The following is a 19,290-nucleotide window of genomic DNA, read 5'->3' as shown; positions in this document are numbered from 1 at the left end:
ACTCTGGTGCTTCTCTTCACTTGACCCCTGATGCCACTCATCTTCACCATTCACATTCACCATCTCACATCATCCGTGTTCATACTGCTGATGGCACACTTCTTCCTGTTTCCTCTATTGGTCATTTCTCTTCTAGTGATTTCTCAATCCTTCAGTCTCTCATGTTCCTCGTTTATCCATGAATCTTATATCTGTTATCCAGCTTACTAATCATGATTGTCAGGTTATCTTTGATAGTACCTAGTGTCATGTGCAGATCGCAGTAGGACGGTGATTGGAATTGGCTGTCATCAAAATAGAGTTTATGCGTTGGATTCCCATCGTCTTCCATTTTCACCTGGACTCGTTCATCACTGTTATACTATCATTCAGTATCATCATAAGTGACATCATCGTCTTGGCTACTTATGTCATTCTCGTACGTCGTCCCTTGTTCGTTATGGTGTTTTAGGAGCTATCTCTCCTCACTTTGATGTCGTCTGTTTTGGCTGTATACTCCGTAAGCAACTCCAACGTCCTTATCCTTTGAGTGTGTCTCGTAATACTGCTCCTTTTGAACTTATTCACTCTGATGTTTTGGGTCCCGCTCCCTTTGTCTCTAAAGGTGGTTATCGATATTTTGTTATTTTTATAGATGACTATACTCGATTCACTTGGGTTTATCTAATGCCTCATTGTAGCTAGTTATTATCTATCTATCACTCTTTTTCTACTATGATACATACCTCAATGTTAAGAAGAAAATATCTCAAATAAAAATATGCAGTATACGTGACTTTGCACCTCCTTGAAATTGATCATCCTGTTTGAAAATCACCATAATGGTCTTGTCAGAATCGATCTGTAAATGGTTTTTGGTTAAAAATAAGTCAGCTCAGACCATGCAATTATAACCAAATTTCACATTAATCAAACAATAAAAAACAATACAAAAAGAAGCATTGAAACTCTCCAAACGTTTATAAACTAGTACCATATCTTATTAAATAAAACCAGTATCTTGCATATCTAAACCTCACACAACTTCAAAAAAAAATCATCAAATTGGATAGAGTAAAACACCGAATTAGTTCAGATAAAGAAATGAATTGTACAATGAAGGATAGATGATATTCTTAGATATTGATATTCATCAGCCAAGAAGAATCTAAATTGAGGAACTTTTCTGCATTTATTTGGGTATAAGTAGAAAACATTCTAGAATGAAATTACCCGTTACCCAATAGAGAAAGCCTCCAATTTTTCATTCATAAACTACTCTATTAGATCAAATCAAACTATCATGGATGTTATTGCTGGTTGTTCTCTGGCCCACAATGAGAAAGTTTGGCATTGAGGAAAGGTTTGTATATGATACCCATGATTCATGTAGGATGGGCATTCTCAAATGAATGTCCTATCTTGAATCAATCCGTGAGTAAAAATTTCTATTGGCACGAAAATAATCTTCAAATTTCGAAAATGTTTGACCTCAAGAATAAAAGAATTAATATGTAATCACAATTCATGCCATGTCAATTATCAAGTTTTCCATAAACAAAATTTGCAGTTTATCTCCAATACAAGCCCCATCATCTTGCTACTAGGAAAAGAGCATCAAATTCTATACGAAGAAGGCCTCCATGAGTATAATTCCAACCAAAATATGCAAATTCAAGAAATGCTCAGCATAAACATACTGCAATTTAAAAGTCTGCTAGTAGTGAACTAAATTTTCAAGGGTAGGATGCAAGGTAAAAGATAATAGCACTCACCCAGGAAGATCAACATCAGTTGGAAGGCGCTTACAAAATTTCCAGAGTATTCTTGTATTTGAAGACCCTGTAAGAAAACAAAGAATTAATAAAATAGATTTCTCTAGCAAACATGTGAGGATACTCCAAACAAGAAGAACCGCAAAAAATTTACCTCACTGCATCTTACACGCATCACAACCTCAAAGCCTTGGGACCTACTGATGTTCCACTAAGGCCATTGTATAGCTGGCCCAAATCAGAAAGAGCAGAAAATGGATAGTAATAATATACCTGTAATCACAACAACAACAAACAAACAAGTAAAAAATTAAAAATAAATTAATAAATGTTATTTCATGAACCAACAATGCAAAAGGCCTTCACTAAACCAAAATAGAATCTTTTCCATTTTTTCCCCTACTAATATAACAGGGATTTACATGAACTGAATTAAAGCAATGGCAAGCCCATATCAACCGCTTTTCTGGCCAATACAAGAAAGACAACAAACTTGACTTGGTAGTTTCCCTTCTTTAGAAATAGATATACAATTTCCGAGGTAATAAAATGGATTAATTGTCATTTAGAGGAGAAATTCGCAAAGAGCTATGTGCTCTTCCATTGTTGTACAGTTGAAATTTCACAAGCTAAATTCAAGTACAAGATCTATAACAAACACGGCATAAAAAAACTAAAAAGAAACTCTCTCACCTAACAATTCAATGATCAACATTATTTGCAAGTAGAATATAAAATGATATTCTTTGTATTTTTTTGGGGGAAGAGGAGCAGGGTGAACCCACTAGAGACCCCAGGGACGTGCACAAGCCTCGGTGGAACAAGTGGGGACGGGGCCGTGCTCACGTGGGCGCTGGAACCACCCATACACAATCACTATTCGCAACTCCCAAAAATGTGCCCTCAGCCGAGAATCAAACTCTCACCACTCGGTGAGAGCTTTATCGGCGACCCGTGTACCAATAGACTTGAAGGTCGTTGGCAATATTCTCTGTATTTTGGCCCACATCAATGTTGGGAGATCAAGGTTCTTTAACATAAACAAAGCAATAATGAACAGCCAAAAAAAATAAATTTCCCAGGAAAAGCAGATAAATAAAGACAGCAAGGATGTAACAGTATGCAAACTTTTCTCGAAAGCAATGAGGCATGAAAAGGCAATAAGTAACTCTAGGAAAAGTTTTACTGTTCTCATGTTAACATCATATGGTCATGCATTTAGAAAAAATGATTTATGTAAGCACAAAATGACTGAATCCAAAGCTTAAAAAAAAAAAAGAAGAAGTAAAGCTGACTTTTGCAATTTGCTTTCTTAATGGGTGGCATTTATCTAGATATTAAACATCAAAAATTCAGCATTAGATATTTACAGAAATAAATTGGAAGCCCTTTCTTAAAAGACGAACATCCTTGATCCTTACCCATTAATAAATATTCAACATCACCAGCAACCATTCTAGCTTAAAAAAAAAAAATCAAATATCATATGACAAAGACAAAATGGGTTACCTGCCCTCCGGTAGTTCGTGGAAGAACAGATATAGAAGCAATGCCTACAAAAGACTGAGTTGTAAGGAATATATCCACACAAACCTGCAAGAGGACATAAAGATAATGTCTTTAACATAATTCAAGATGGCATGCAATTAAAGTTTTTGCCAGGGCTAAATGGAAATAAGTATTTAAAGATCTAGTTCATAAGTATGGGTTTTACTGAAAAACTTCAGAAGCATATGTGTATGATTATCTCACTTGAAATTTGGTATATACAATGGCCATTGTTTTAAAAGTCTTGTCTGCAGGCTGGAGAAGTTTATGTACCTCCTAAAACTCAAGTGAGAGAATTAGAAAAATATTAGATTAATAATTATGCTAAAGCAATATCCTCTATGATCTCATTTGTTAATTAAATTAGTTTTCCAATGTTAGCAATAAGAACAAGAAGCATAACAACAAAGTAGAAGATTCTGGAAAACACAAAGGTTAAGATAATAAGACCAACAACATAAATATCAATGTGCATGCCTTATCCCCAGAAGAAACATTTGCTCTTCAGCTTCTTGTGAAGAGAGAGACCCAACTCCAGCTGATGGCGAAACTGCAAACATATTACATAGAATAACATTCAAAATCACGAGTAACTGACAATTGTTAAAATTATTAGCTGATAAGCAACCGTCAGATTATCAATACTACTACCATGAATTATTCTGAGTAATGCAAGATTCGTTTTCTAGTTATAATATACCATAAATAGCCCAGCTGTATCATTTCCTCTGCAAACTTCATTTATATTCAACAATATCAAGAAATCTTTTTTCCTAATGATTCTGTCAAAAGTTGAACTTTCACCAAATAGTATAGTTTGTTACTTTTCATGAGTAAATTAATTGGACACTGCAATATTACATAATTCCATGTAGATCTGACCAACTTCATAACAAATTGGAACCTAATTTTTATAAAGACACACTAATTTTCTGATGGCATCTTCCCCTTACTCGCCTAACTCTACCAATTACTTCGGTGTTGCTAGCACATTGTGAAAACACACTATGTACAGTTTCTTCTAGGTGAAGATATACAAGAACAGTCAAATCTAAATCAATATTTTCCAGCACATACACTATAGCAAGATGCCCAAATGCGAAATAGTTTTAAGACAAGCCAGTAGATTGACAAGAAATCAAGTAAAAAAAAATCCAAAACAAAAGGATTCCCTACAGGTTGGAAAAAGGGAAAAATAGAATTGTATCCAAATATTTACACACACAGCACATGTCACAATAAAAGAAAAGCTATACGAAAAATTATAAGAAAATGGAATCCTTCTGTTGTTTTATAAAGGCATCCGATTGCGTAAATGGGCACGCTTGCTTGATTAAAACACCAGAAGCTTTCCACCAGTGGGCTTCATTGCTAAACAAGCAGCCTGAAAATATAATATAATTAGAAAAATGCAGCAGAAGTATAACATTAGTGTATATGTCATCATAGTTCCAAACTGCTTTAAATTATACTAAAACAATTTCAATAATACAAGATTATTGTCTTTGTGTCTTTAAAAAGAAGGCCAACATTCACCTAAGAGCTTGATATGAAAATATTTTTATGAAAAACTTGAGAAATTTTGGAAAACTGAAGAAGTTGTACTTCAGAACATTGGATAAAAAGATATGATAAATTATCATCTCATAACTATCTAGAACACTGGAGATTCATTTAGGAAGTGAAGCATAGGTTAATTTCCATTGACAGTGGCAACATAATAACCAAGATAAAGGCATCAACAACAACATTTTTTTCAAACATTGAAGGAATAAGGTTTAGAAGCAGTTCCAGATGATGGCGGCACTAAATCCTCGCAAAAATAAAAAACCAAATAAATAAATCATAAATCAAGAAATTGATTAAGCCTGTTGCACATGTGGATGATAAATATATGAGATGAAATCAAATGAACTCAGGAGAGCAAACCTCAGAAAGTGCAACAATTAGATCCGTATAGAGGTGGGTATAAACATCTTGTATGTCAGGAATAATAAGCATGAGAGGCTGCACACAATAAAGAAATGAACAATAGTAGAATAATACTCTCAATATAACCTGAAGAGACATACAACATTTAATGTACATACAAGGACTCAATCAGATGTAATGCATTTGATACGTCAGATTAACACATTAAAGGTAAAGCATACACTTTTTTTTTTTTTGGAATAAAGTGGATAAACCACCAATTTATTAAAAAAGGTAGAACAAAAGAGTACAACACGGGAAACAACGAACAAGAAAAGACTGAAAGTAAATACCATACTGGAGTCCTCACCAGAGATGAGGAGACCGTAAAGCATACACTTTAAGCCAATTTTTAGAAGTGGTGTGACAGTCATTTTAACGGTGCCCTGTCCACGAATTATCTAATTATCAAAAAGAAAGGAAAGGAAATTCAGTTGAGTTTCAATTTTCACCACATAACCAATAATAATAGATCATTTAACAAAATATACTGTTATTTATGCCAACAAAAAAAATGATACAAACCACTCCAGCATAGTTAGGAGGTTCTTGTTAGATGTATTGTTGTATTGTATATATATGTATGCACATATATGTATACTTATCATGTTCTGTATGTAGACCGAAAGGGTCACTCATGTAATGTGTTCATGAATATAGACTTGTTCCACTTTATCATTCTCTCTTCTTCTAACATGGTATTAGATGCCTAGATTCCTCCGGCCACCGCCGACCGTCACCACCACCCTTCTCTCTCTCACAACGCGCACAGTCGTCTCTCTCTCTCTCTCTCTCTCTCTCTCTCTCTCTCTCCGGCCTCCTTCTCAAGCCGAGCCTCCCTTTGTCAACATATTGTTGTAATGTTCTCCTCCTCCGACCACTGCCACCGGCCACCATCACCGACCCCATCCCTTTCTTTCCTCTTGCTTCTTTATTCCTTATTATATAAAAAAAATGTCGGATCTTTGCGCTGGTCTCCTTGCTCACCATCCACGCCAGTTCTCCCTCTTTGTCGGCTCTCTTTCCTCGTCAGCCCTTTATCACTCGCCGACTTCCTCCCCATTACAGACCACCAAGTCTCCACATCTCAACCTTCTTTTCTTTTGATTCCACTCCATCCCTGACTTGCATTACTTTAGCCTTCTATCACTAACCGACTTCCTCTTCCTCACAGACCATCAAACCTCCACATCTCCCCCTTCTTTTCCCTTGACTCCACTAAAAAAAAACTGCCAGCAAATCCCTCTCTTGCATTATTTTAGCCTTGGTTTAAGTGACATTTCAATTTCCTGACCAAGCATCGGATCTCGCGCCATGTGTTTTATTCTCTTCTCAATAACTGAGCCTTAAAAAAAACCTCAGCATCATCACATGGCCATTGAAGTCCCAAGAATGCCCTTTTGCTGCATAGTGGCTGGTCGTGATTGATATATAATATATATGTATATATATTCATCTACCAACCCCACCCATCATCTCCTTTATATTATATATTTAATCATGGTCATTATACTATATTATATATCTATCATGGTCATTACTGTACTCATGTGAAGCTTTGTCTTCAAATGACAAAACATTGATAGTGATTTTACCAAAAAAAAAACCAAAAAAAAAGGATGTTTATGGATATGTTGTTGCTTATGCTGAAGAAATCTACATCTGGGGGTCCTTCACAGGGGGGTCAATACTCTCGTTGACTCCCGATTTTCTTCTATGGTTCAGCACGTCACTCACACTGATGTTTCTTCACCGACTCCACCTTTTCTTCCAATAACTCACTTTACACGGGCTTCTCCTACTCCATTGTCTCCTACAGATCAGCAGTGTTTAGCCATGTTTTTGCAGTTCCAGCAGTTCTATCTAGCAGACTCTACATCCTCTATTAGACATGTGAGTTCCACTCAGATTGCTCCATCTGCTTTAGGTAGTTTTTATCCTCTTTGGCTTCTTGACTCTGGTGCTTCTCTTCACATGACCCATGATACCACTCATCTGCACTATTCCCATTCACCATCTCATGATGGCACACTTCTTTCTGTTTCCTCTACTGGTCATTTCTCTTCTAGTGATTTCTCAATTCCTTCAGTCTCTCATGTTCCTCATTTATCCATGAATCTTATATCTGTTATCCAGCTTACTGATCATGATTGTCAGGTTATCTTTGATCGTATTTCATGTCGTGTGCATGATCACAGTGGGACGGTGATTGGAATTGGACATCGTTAAAATGGAGTTTATGCGCTGGATTCCCTTCATCTTCCATCTTCACCTGAACCCGTTCATCACTGTTATACTGATGTTCAGTCTCATCATAAGTGGCATCATCGTCTTGGCCACTTATGTCAGTCTCGTATGTCGTCCCTTGTTCGGCATGGCATTTTAGGAGTTGTCTCTCTTCCTTTTGATATAGTCTTTCTTGGCTGTAAACTTGGTAAGCAACTCCAACGTCCTTACCCTTTGAGTGTATCTCATACTACTGCTACTTTCGAACTTATTCACTCTAATGTTTGGGATCCCGCTCCCTTTGTCTCTAAAGGTGGTCATCGCTATTATGTTCTTTTTATAGATGACTACACTCGATTCACCTGGTTTTATCTTATGCCTCACCATAGTTAGTTATTATCTATTTATCACTCTTTTTCTGCTATGATCCACACTCAGTTCTCTGCCTCTATTAAGACCTTTCGGTCTAACTATGGCGATGAGTACACCTCTCACGCCTTTCGTGCCTTTTTGTCTTTTGATGGCACCTTGCCTCAGTTATCTTGTCCTCGGGCTCATCCTTAGAATGGGGTTACTGAACATAAGCATCGTCACATCTTAGAGACGACACATGCTCTTCTTTTAGGTGCTTTTCTTCCCCCTCATTTTTGGGCTGAAGCTATCAGCACTACTGTTTATCTCATTAACCTACAATCCTCCTCTCATCTTTGTGTTTTTTGGTTGTCACTGCTTTGTTTTGCTTTCACCACAGGAGAGAACAAAGATAACATCCTAGGCTGTTTCATGTGTTTTTCTAGGATATAGCCTTGAGCATAAAGGTTATCGTTGTTATTATCCGGTCATTCGTCGTATTCGCATCCCCCGTGATGTCATGTTTGATGAGTCCATACCTTTCTATGCTTCTCATTCTTCCATTGAGTCCCCATCTCCCTTTGTCCCTCTGTCCTTCCCTTTTCCTACCTCTTCGGCTGAGCATACTCCTTCTGTGTCTTCCTATCCTCCATCATTCAACCCTCCTACCGAGTTTCTTTCTCACTCCTTTCTTGACCCTTCTCCTCCATTATCTGTTGAGTCTCCTGCAGTGTCTTCTTCTCCTTTATCGGTTGAGTCTCCTATAGTGTCTTCCCCTCCATCCTCGCTTCCTCTTGCTCACCCACCTGTTCATTTCACATACCACCGTTAGGATCCCGCAAAGCCTCCGTCTCGGTCGGTCATTTATGATATCTCTCCTACTATTGATCCAGCTCCTGAGGTACACTCTCACACTTATTCTTTACGCGATCGCTCTACTTTACATCCCCCTGTTCGTTACACTTCTGCTAGCACCAGTATTTCAGATGTCTTTGAGCCAGGTACCTACCGGGAAGTAGTTCGATTACCTGAGTAAAGGACTACCATGGCAGAAGAGCTTGATGCTTTGACTCAGACTCATACGTGGGATCTCGTTCCCCTTCCTTCTCATATCGTTTCCATCACCTGTCGTTGGATCTACAGTGTGAAGACTCATTCTTACGGGCCTCACGAGCGCTATAAAGCATGTTTGGTTGTTCGTGGTTTTCAGCAGGAGTATGGCCGCGACTATGAGGAGACTTTTGCCGTAATAGCCCACATGCACACTGTGCACACTTTGGTTGCTGTTGCTAATGTTCATAGTTGGGTTCTTCATTAGCTTGATGTGAAGAACGTGTTTTTTCATGGGGACTTGAAGGAGGAGGTTTATATGACTCCTCCCCCCGGCCTTCAAGTGCCTCCGTGGTTTGTTTGTCATTTTCTCCGCGCTCTTTATGGTCTCAAACAGGCTCCACGGGCCTGGTTTGACTATTTAGTACAGTAGTTGAGGCTGCTAGTTTCACTCCGAGCATACATGACCCGGTAGTCTTTATTCACTCTTCCTCTCTTGGGTAGACCATTCTTATTTTTTATGTCGATGATATGATCCTTATCGGTGATGACTCTTCTCACATTACCTTTGTGAAGCAGAGGTTATGTGAGACTTTCTTGATTATTGATTTAGGTCCGCTTCGTTACTTCTTGGGTAACGAGATTAATTCTCATCCTGATGGTTACTATCTCTCTCAGTAGCGTTATACTCACGACCTACTTGCTCGCTCTGGTTTGACTGATACCCGTATTGCTGCTACACGAATGGAGTTACATTTGCAGCACCGTGCCTCTGATGGGATTCTTTTATTTGATCCTTCCCGTTATCGCCATCTGGTTGGTAGTTTGGTTTACTTAGCCGTCACCCGTCCAGACATTTCCCATGCAGTTCACATCCTCAGTAAGTTCGTTGCGACACCCACTTTTGTTCATTATGCTCATCTTATTCAGGTATTGTGATATCTATGTGGCACTGTATCTCATGGTTTGTTCTACTCATGTCAGTCCACTCTTCAGTTGTAGGCCTATTCTGATGCTACCTGGGCCAGTTGTCCCAATGATCGGGTCTCTATCACTGGTTACTGTACCTTTCTTAGCTCTTCTCTTGTTGTTTGGAAGACCAAGAAACAGCCTACTGTTACCAAGTCTAGTGCTGAGGCTGAGGTTCGTGCGTTGGTTTCTACCATCCAGGAGGTGCTTTGGCTGCATTCGATTCTATACCACTTTGGTGTACCGATCACATCTCCCATTCCTATTCACTGTGACAGTATTGGAGCCCTTCAGATTGTTGCAAATCCTGTCAAGCATGAGCTGACCAAACATATTAGTGTGGATGCACACTTCACACGATGCCATGTACGTGCCCAGACTGTGTCACTTCACTATCTTCCTACAGAGTTCCAGGTGGCTGATTTTTTCACCAAGGCGTAGACATGTGATCACCATCTATTCATGTCATCCAAACTTAGATGCATGATCCGCCTTTAGTTTGAGGGGGGGGTGTTAGATGTACTATTGTATTGTATATATATGTATGCATGTATATGTATGTATAGACGTATATGTATACTTATGATGTTCTATATGTAGACCTAAAGGGTCACTCTTGTAATGTGTTCATGAAGGTAGACTTGTTCCACTTTCTCATTCTTTCTTCTTCTAGCAGCTCTCAGTCATCAAAATAGTCAAGACCCATTGGGAATCAGCATGATTTCCACTTGTATGAACAAACATTTGCGAATGGTATATGCTGGTTATTGCATATCTAGCATTTAAAGAGAAGTACCTGTTGTGAAGAATGTTTGAGATTGTAGAAATGAATTGTGGAATCAAAAGTTGCAACACCCACCATTGTTCAAGGGCCTTCCTACAAATTGACAGATTATTTGATTAAGGTAACTGATAATTCTAGCCAAGATATCCATTAAATACCAAAATTACTGCATGCTTTAAGCGTGAAAGATTAAACATTAAATCATATGATCAAAGCACATATGAAGTCACATCTTTAAGGGACACTTAGCATTCCACTCAATCAGTAGATCTAAATTATCATGAGTTCTGCAGCAAAAAATTACTTAATAAGAAACCTGTTTTTTGGCAGCTAAAGTCGAAATATTGATGTTAAGCTCTCAGTAGATTAAAAGTTTGAACATCTTCATAGCAATGACATAGCCATAGGCTTAGTGGGGTTTCACTGCCGAGAAATAAGTTCTATTAGTCTCTTCAAAACTGAGGGCATGTTCTGCCTCCTCCAATATTCCTTGGAATAGGCTTTAACATTGAGGGTGAGATGATTTGTGAGCATACTGTAAAAGTCCAAACAAATAGATCTTTTATATAAAATTTTTTGAATCTTTCAAAATTTACATTGTATGGCTTTTTTGAGGATACACTTGTAAGAGTAGCAATAAATCAGACTAGCTAAAAGCTTAACAGAAAAAAGTTGTCACAAAAAAATTCAGAGTAAAATTGCCAATGAATAAATCATAGCAGTGACTAATGGTGTTTCCTCATTCAATCATTCAAAACCAAACTTGCAAGCGTAAGATTTTCTCAACGAAACCCAAAAAAAAAAAGGTTGTGAACATCCATATGAGGCAAATACTAGTAAATCTTTGAAACAGTCTAAACATGATGGAAATATATACTTTGGCAGATGAGCTCTTGGAAAACTTGAGAATGTCCCCAAGCATATTTTGCAAGGAAAAAACAACATACTGAAAATGGACGGTTATTAATATTCCACTAAACCCGTATAAGGGGTATTAGATTTGTTAGAAAAAGAGGTACTCCTATACGGAATATCAATCTGGTCCATGGATACTTTCCAAATTTGCAATGGAAACCACTAGGAGACTCATTTTTCTTATATAACAAGCTATCTCCAAAGAGAATATTTTTTGGTAGATGGAGCTCATGTTTGCTTCATTTTACATATGCTATATATAAAGCAATATGCAAATTACATTGAAATTTGAAGCTTACCAGAAGATCAAAAATAGCTTGGCTCATCACACTGCAAGTAGCTGCTATTGCCCCAGTCTAAATGCCATTCATTAAGACATCAATGAGAAAGAAAAACACAACATGCATCAGATCATGAACTTGCAGATGGATTGCATAATTAACCAAAAACCTTGAATAGCAAACAAATTATAAAACTTAGAAACTTCTCAAGAGATTGACATTTTAAGCTTTCAAGTCTCAGTTTTCAATCAACATCTGAACATGTTTGAATGTCCGGAGACACATACCCAAACTAAAGAAAGGGTAGCCAAAAAATTTCTAGTATAGTCAAATGAACATAACAGTGTTTCAGTCAACAGCCTGAAAATTGCAAGTGTTTAACTTGAAAGAAATAAATTCTGATTATCCAATTATGTTTGTAGTCAAACTAATCATCATAAAAAGATGCATAAAGTAATGCCTAAGATATTAGAGAACAAATCCACCAAAAATAGAGAAAAGGAAGTTAGTAGAAAAATTAATTTAAACAGCAAAGAAGCCCAACCATAGCAAAAAGGGAACACAGATATACCCGAACCAAACAAATACATAGCCAAAATATTTCAAATATAATCAAATGAACATGGCAGTGTTTTAGACAGTAGTTTGAAAGGTGCAAGTGTTAAACTTGAAGGAAATAAATTCTGGTTGAAAATTACTCTCTATGTAGTTGAGCTAATCAAAATAACTAAGATAGCAGTAGTAAAGACAATCAAAATGCCTAAGATAGTGAGAACATTTAATTTGAACAACAAACGAGCCTCTACCAATAGGGAAGGTAAGTTGGCTAGTTAGGGTAGCTACAAAAGCAATAGCAGCAAGGCAAACTATGATCCAGGTAGTCCAATCAGAGAAAGAAACTAAAGCAGATGCATACAAACAAAACAGAAAGTAGGAAGGAGAATCATCTATCCTTATTTAACCAAGGGAATTATTTTAAAACAAAATAGGTGGCACGCCCATCTCAAATATCTATATATTGAGAATTGACCAAAGTAATGAAGAAAATTATGGTAAAATGTAGAACAGGTGACACATCTATCTAAAACACCTATAAATTGAGAATTGAGTAATCAAATGAAGAAAAGTATGGTAGACTACAAAATTTGAGAAGTATTATAACAAAGTTAAAGAGCAATGGATAGTAGACCATGTATTCTTTAGTAGTAACAAATTCAACTGTTCCCAGAGTTCCTCTTTCATTAACATCACTGTGTTTGCCATCCGGGCCTAGATTACAGTAATAATCCTAAGTAGCCTCATTCGTGAATCCTGCAAAATATATTGCAGCAGGCTCAGATAGAGCTGGAGTAACCTAGGGAAGCATAGATTCTCATGCAATGTGTGTGTAAACAAGTATGACCTTGGGTACATATAGAAGATAATGGTATAAGTATATCCAACAATAACTGTACATATATACAGACATATGTACATACATCTAACACCCCCTCAAACTCAAGGCGGATCATGCATCTTGAGTTTGGATAACATGAATAGATGTTGATCATGTGTCTGTGTCTTAGTAAAAATATCAGCCACCTGTACATCTGTAAGAAGATAATGAAGGAACATTGTATGGGCACGTACATGATAGCGGGTGAAATGAGCATCCACACCAATGTGTTTGGTCAGCTCATGCTTGACTGGATCAACAATAATCTGAAGGTCTCCCGTACTATCATAGTAAATAGGAATAGGAGAAGGAAGCGGTGCACCAAAATCCCATAAAATCGAACGAATCCAAAGTACCTCCTGTACTGCAGAAGCTAAAGCATGAACATGAGCCTCAGCACTAGACTTGGCAGCAGTCTACTATTTCTTAGTCTTCCAAATAACAAGTGAAGACCCAAGAAAAATACAATAGCCAGTGTTAGAGACCCGATCATCAAAAGAACTGGCCCAAATAGCATCGAAATAGGCCAGTAGCTGAAGTGTGGACTGGTGAGATTAGAACAGACCATGTGAGGCAGTGCCACGAAGATATCGGAACACTCAAAGAAGATGCCCATAATGAATAAAGATAGGGGCCACAACGAACTGACTGAGAATATGCACAGCGTGAGAGATGTCAGGGCGTGTAACGGTCAAATATACCAAGCTACCAACAAGATGTTGATAGCGAGAAGGATCGGATAAGGGAATCCAGTTTGAAGGGCGAAGCTGCAGATATAACTCCATCAGTGTAGCGGCAGTACGGGTATCTATTAAACCAGTTCGAGGAAGTAGATCTAGAGTGTAACGCTCCTAAGATAGTCGATAACCATCAGGATGAGATGTGATCTCGATACCCAGAAAATAACAATGCAGAGAGGATGGCCTGTAGAGGAGGAGGACTGATGAGGATGACCGAAGAGGATGGCCGGAAGATGGCCAGAGAAATCTAACCTAGTCTGATACCATGTTAGAAGATGGAAGATAGGGAAGCATAGATTCTCATTCAATGTGTGTGTAAACAAGTATGACCTTGGGTACATATAGAAGATAATGGTATAAGTATACCCAACAACAATTGTACATATATACAAACATACATACATACATCTAACAACATTACCATAGAAAAATTCAAAAACAAATCACATGAAAATAAGATATGTCAAGGAAGAACACAGGTTACCACGTTATTAAAATAATAAATATGTAACACTGGAACTAGCAAAGAGATATCAAACTTATGCAAGAACTTCGGTGTCCACATAAAATGATCTAAGGTGCCTGTACAGAGAAAAATGTAATGTGGAACAACCTGACCAGTTTGCCAAGGTGATCACTTCCATACCACATTGGCATGGGCCACAAAATCAGCCATATATATCATAAAGCATCAAGGTCTCATGATATGTAAGTTCAATAGCAGGTTTAGACATGCCTATTTTAGAAGTTGGGATTATGAAAAAAAATTTCGATTGCACTGACCAAGCTTGGTAGATCTTATGCCTTTAGTGATTAGACCTCTAGGTTGAAGTTTCAAATTAAAAAATAAAAGTTCACTTGAGTAAGAAATTCTTATCATAGCAAATAGAAACATGATATAAACAAGAACATCTTAGAGGTCCACTTTCCCCAAAATTCACAACCTACCCAAAAAAACAACAATTGGGAATTAGTACACACACATATAAGCATTAGATAATGATAAATATTATATGAAAGAGTAACGTGTAGAACATAATATAGAAGAGATTATCTTGAGAATTTTCTATAAGTAAAAAATGGGAGAAAATTCATTTTTAGTATGCGAGCTGGCACTTTAATTATAAAGCTTAACTTAGATCTAAAAAGTATAATAAAAAAAGTAACTATGTGGATTAGGTTGAGCATGAGCTTACATACACATACAATTAGCTTAGATACATAACTATCCCTCTAATTAGGGACTACGCCTCCACCCATATAGAATATATTTTAATATTATTGGTAAAAAATAAAATATATCATACACTCTTGATCGCTGCCCATAATAAATAACACCAAAAATAGTAGGCTTATCCAAAAAATCATGACCAAACCTTAATATTTATGGCAGGATTTCAAGCCAAACAAGATAAGGCTAGCATGTTGGTAGCTAATCTACATAGTACATGGATCAAGAAGAAGACAACACATAGAAACTCAGATCTTTTACAAGTTTTAAGTTTTAGGATGCTTGTAGCTTTGCTTTTGGAAAAGATCCCACCAAAAGAGCTTTTGAACCCATATGCAGTAATGATTACAAAAATTTTCAATTGGCATTATCTAACAAATGCATTCCCCAATAGAAAATAAGAATAAATTTCCCATAAGTGCAATTAAATAAACAATCTGATGTGGTGAGAAGAACAAATAAGAATTCATGAAAAGCCCAGATCAAGCAAAATTAAATGATAAGCTAAATCAAGCACTGTCCCGATTTGGCCAACTTGGCCAACTTCAAATCAATTTAACTGAATCTAACCCAATCCATATTTATCACATAACAAAATTCAAATTAACAACAAGAGTAAGAAGTTACAAATTTGCAAAACATAAATACAATTCCAACAACTAAAGTAAAACCAATACTTTTAGCAAAACTTACATTGTGGTGTTTTTAATGAAAGCATTGACCATGCATACTTTTCTCAGTGATTCACTTTCAATAAATTTTTGGGTCTTGACTTCAGTTAATCTTTAAAAACAATTGCTTCAACAAACTCACAACAATTTAATCTTTTATTTTATTTGTTATATCAGTGTCATTTTATCAATGATTCAAAGTTCTTGGTTTTGCTAGTAGATTTTTCAAGTAGATTTTTGGGCCTTGGCTTGAATTTAATTGGAAATCCTTATAAATAATTGCTTTACCAAATTCAGCTATAGCAGTTCAATCTCATATTTTATCTGTTATTTCATTTTCACCGGGATCACTAGGCAGTCTGCATATGAAATCAGGTATCCTGCCACCTAGGAACTGTGCTTAATAACCTTGAGAAACTGTTCCAAGAATAATACTAGAAGAAGATTTATTAAAAGCCTAACCAAGCATGTGAGAAATTGTATTCCAACTGAAATTTAAATTTCTATTGCCACTTTAAAACATGATTCAATATTTAGACTTGTACAATATTTCCATAGACTTCAACTTCAAAATGAAATCCGTCTATAGTACATAATTAACAGGCATATAAAATCACCCTAAATGATTCTAAATCCACTATACCACTCACAAAAACAAAAGAGAAAATATAACTAAATTAATTACTTAATTAAAAGCTTGTAAATAAACATACCAAGACACCTACATCAACCCTTAGTTAAGGGTCCCAATACATCATCCCTAGGTTGTTTTTACAACCAGGCAACGTCTAGGCATTAGAAATCCAAGCAATAGGTGGCACCTAAGAATCGAGGTAGGTAGCATCATGATCTAGGAATGGTGATTTACCATTTAGTATGTATTAATTAATATAGGAAAACATTATAAAATAAAGTTATCAAATCAAAGCAAATAGCCATTAAATATGCCTCAACACTCAATGGATGGATAAAAGCCAAACTCACAAAAATGTCTAATATAATATTACTCCACAGAATTAAGATAGGAAGAAAAGAAAAAAAATGACAAAGGAAGGCTAAGACTGCATTTGTCGCCTTTTACGTAACTGTGAGTGGTTATCAAGAACTAACAACGTAAGAAACTACCATGTGGCAAAGACACATAGAATGCCACTTCCAACATACTCTTTCCTTTTCTCTATCAGGAATTTATATCCCACTCTCAAGTATAGCGTTAGATGAGATCTAATCACTTACTTTGAGGCCCTGAATTCAACAGACAAGTTGGAATTCCATATTAAATGGCTCAAACTAAGCGTCCATAACGGAACTAGATGCCTAGGTTAAATCCTTCTTCATCGGTAACATTTTAAACTTTAAAGAACAAAGGAAGCCAAGATGATGATAACTATATGTGATATTCTTTTAGAACCATCTGCTGTAGAATGCTCTCAAACCCACCAAAAAATAATTAAGATTGACAATAGCTAATCACAAGAAAAGAATATGAAATTTAAACATTTCTACATAAAAGAACTATAAAAAAAAAGCATCTATTGCAAGTAATATGGCTACCTTAAAATGTAATAACTTCATCATGAAGTCTCATCATTGACAATGAAAAACTAAGGCACAAGGAAAAATTTTAATTATAGGGCAAAAGATATACTACTTGGATAAGCTCCTCTGCTGGATGTGGCAGTGCCAAGGGTTGAATCATCAAAGCTAATGGCATCCTCGATGTTGACAAAAGATCTCCAGTGCATGGGATCTTCAAGTAAACAATATTCCTTGGGTAAATAAAACATACCTATGATTTGAACATGCAAACCAAAAACTAATACAACATGGCTGATTCATGGTGCATCTCATAAGACGAGGGCTGCAATTGCAAGTGTCACAGACAATAAACTCACTTGTTGCAAGCTACACATTCAAAATGTAATCCAAACAAGGCTAGTGAACATATATGATAGACAAAAAAATATATACCCCCAACATTGCCAAATAGCCAAAAAGGCTCATGATAAAAAAAAAACCTTCACAAGTCAAGGAACATACCAGGGGAATGGTTACTTGATTGCAAAGACGGGTCTCGAAGAACACCACTGAGGAGCTCGGCATAGAGCATGGTATTTGATTAGGATCTATTTTTGACGGTGTAGAGACTTGTGCACCAGCTAAAGGCATGAAGTTCATCACTGGAGGGGCTAATGGTAACTGCTGGTTTGTTGTGTGCGGGTGGTTTTTGCATAGGACCATATGTTAGAGGGGCACCCTAATAGATGAATTTCATAAAGTTGCACATAACTAAATGACACATTAAATATTCTTTCATAATATACAGAGAAAAATGTTTCTACCAATTATTTATTTAAAAGTCATTTCACCAATTAAGCTTTACATAAAATTCAAAGAAAATAACCCTATACAACAGAATCAATCAGCATGCAAATTCTGATTTGTATTCCAAGTAATTGTTCTCAACTAGACACTACAATAATCTAAATGCCTCAGTGAAACACGTCAACAAACAAAATTTAAAGAAAAGTTGAAAAAAAGACACTCATTTTTAAAATACAATTTAACAATAAAAGCAAAGGGATGCTCAAATTCCGGAACAGATAAAACTCACCTTTGGATGAGTCTACCACATCTAGGGCCCAAAAGGAGGGCTGGTCGCCAGAGAAATAGTGAAGGGCTGTAGTAGGCCAACAAATTGCTGCGAGGGTATTAACGTGTAAAGTTGGGGGCCAGTGGGTGGAACACCATAAGGTTATGAAGATGCCGGAAGCCCCCCAAATTGCTGAGAGGACGGAGAAGGTCCCTCACGAGGCTGCAATGATATTGAAGGAGTCCCGTAAGGAACTCCCATCGGCAGCCCAGTAGACCGATTGGCAGAGAAAGGTGGCACGGCTTGAGAAACCGGTGGTGTGGCCAGAGGTCCCAAGGGGAGCCCGTAGCACCAAGGCCGAATGCCGGAGGACCGTTAATGGTGGGCGCGAGGGGGGGGTGAAAGGCGGTGGCGGCGGGCGGGAGGCAAAGGAGGGCTGAGGCGGTACCGCAGGGAGGACGGGGATGGTTTAAGGAGGAGGGCCATGGGGGTCGGTGATCTGGAGGTTTTGCATGGCATCAAGGAGGGAAGCGGAGGCAAAGGAGGGAGGAGGGGGAATAGTGTTAGGGGGGAAGGAGGTGGGGTAGGGGTGAAGGGGCTCGGAGGGAAAGCTCTAGGAGGATGCCATGAATGCCGACCTCCGAGAAAGAGAGACAATGAAGAGAGATTAGGATCTAAGAAAGCTCGGGCGCAAGGACAATGAGAAAACTTATATTGGGGGTTTCAAGGATCTAGTGTGGGTTATGGATGGCAGATCGATGTATGTACACA

At 37.3% G+C, this 19,290-nt stretch overlaps 1 pseudogene; it reads right to left on the bottom strand.

Annotated features, from left to right (window-relative positions):
• Positions 1 to 748: 748 nt before the first annotated feature.
• On the bottom strand, positions 749 to 18,104 carry LOC120270309 (annotated as a pseudogene).
• Between the last annotated feature and the right edge of the window lie 1,186 nt (positions 18,105 to 19,290).

Source organism: Dioscorea cayenensis, chromosome 10 (assembly GCF_009730915.1).
Source record: "Dioscorea cayenensis subsp. rotundata cultivar TDr96_F1 chromosome 10, TDr96_F1_v2_PseudoChromosome.rev07_lg8_w22 25.fasta, whole genome shotgun sequence".
Taxonomy (NCBI): Eukaryota; Viridiplantae; Streptophyta; class Magnoliopsida; order Dioscoreales; family Dioscoreaceae; genus Dioscorea; species Dioscorea cayenensis.
Note: the sequence above shows the minus strand (reverse complement) of the source record. Positions and strands in the feature narration are given on the sequence as shown.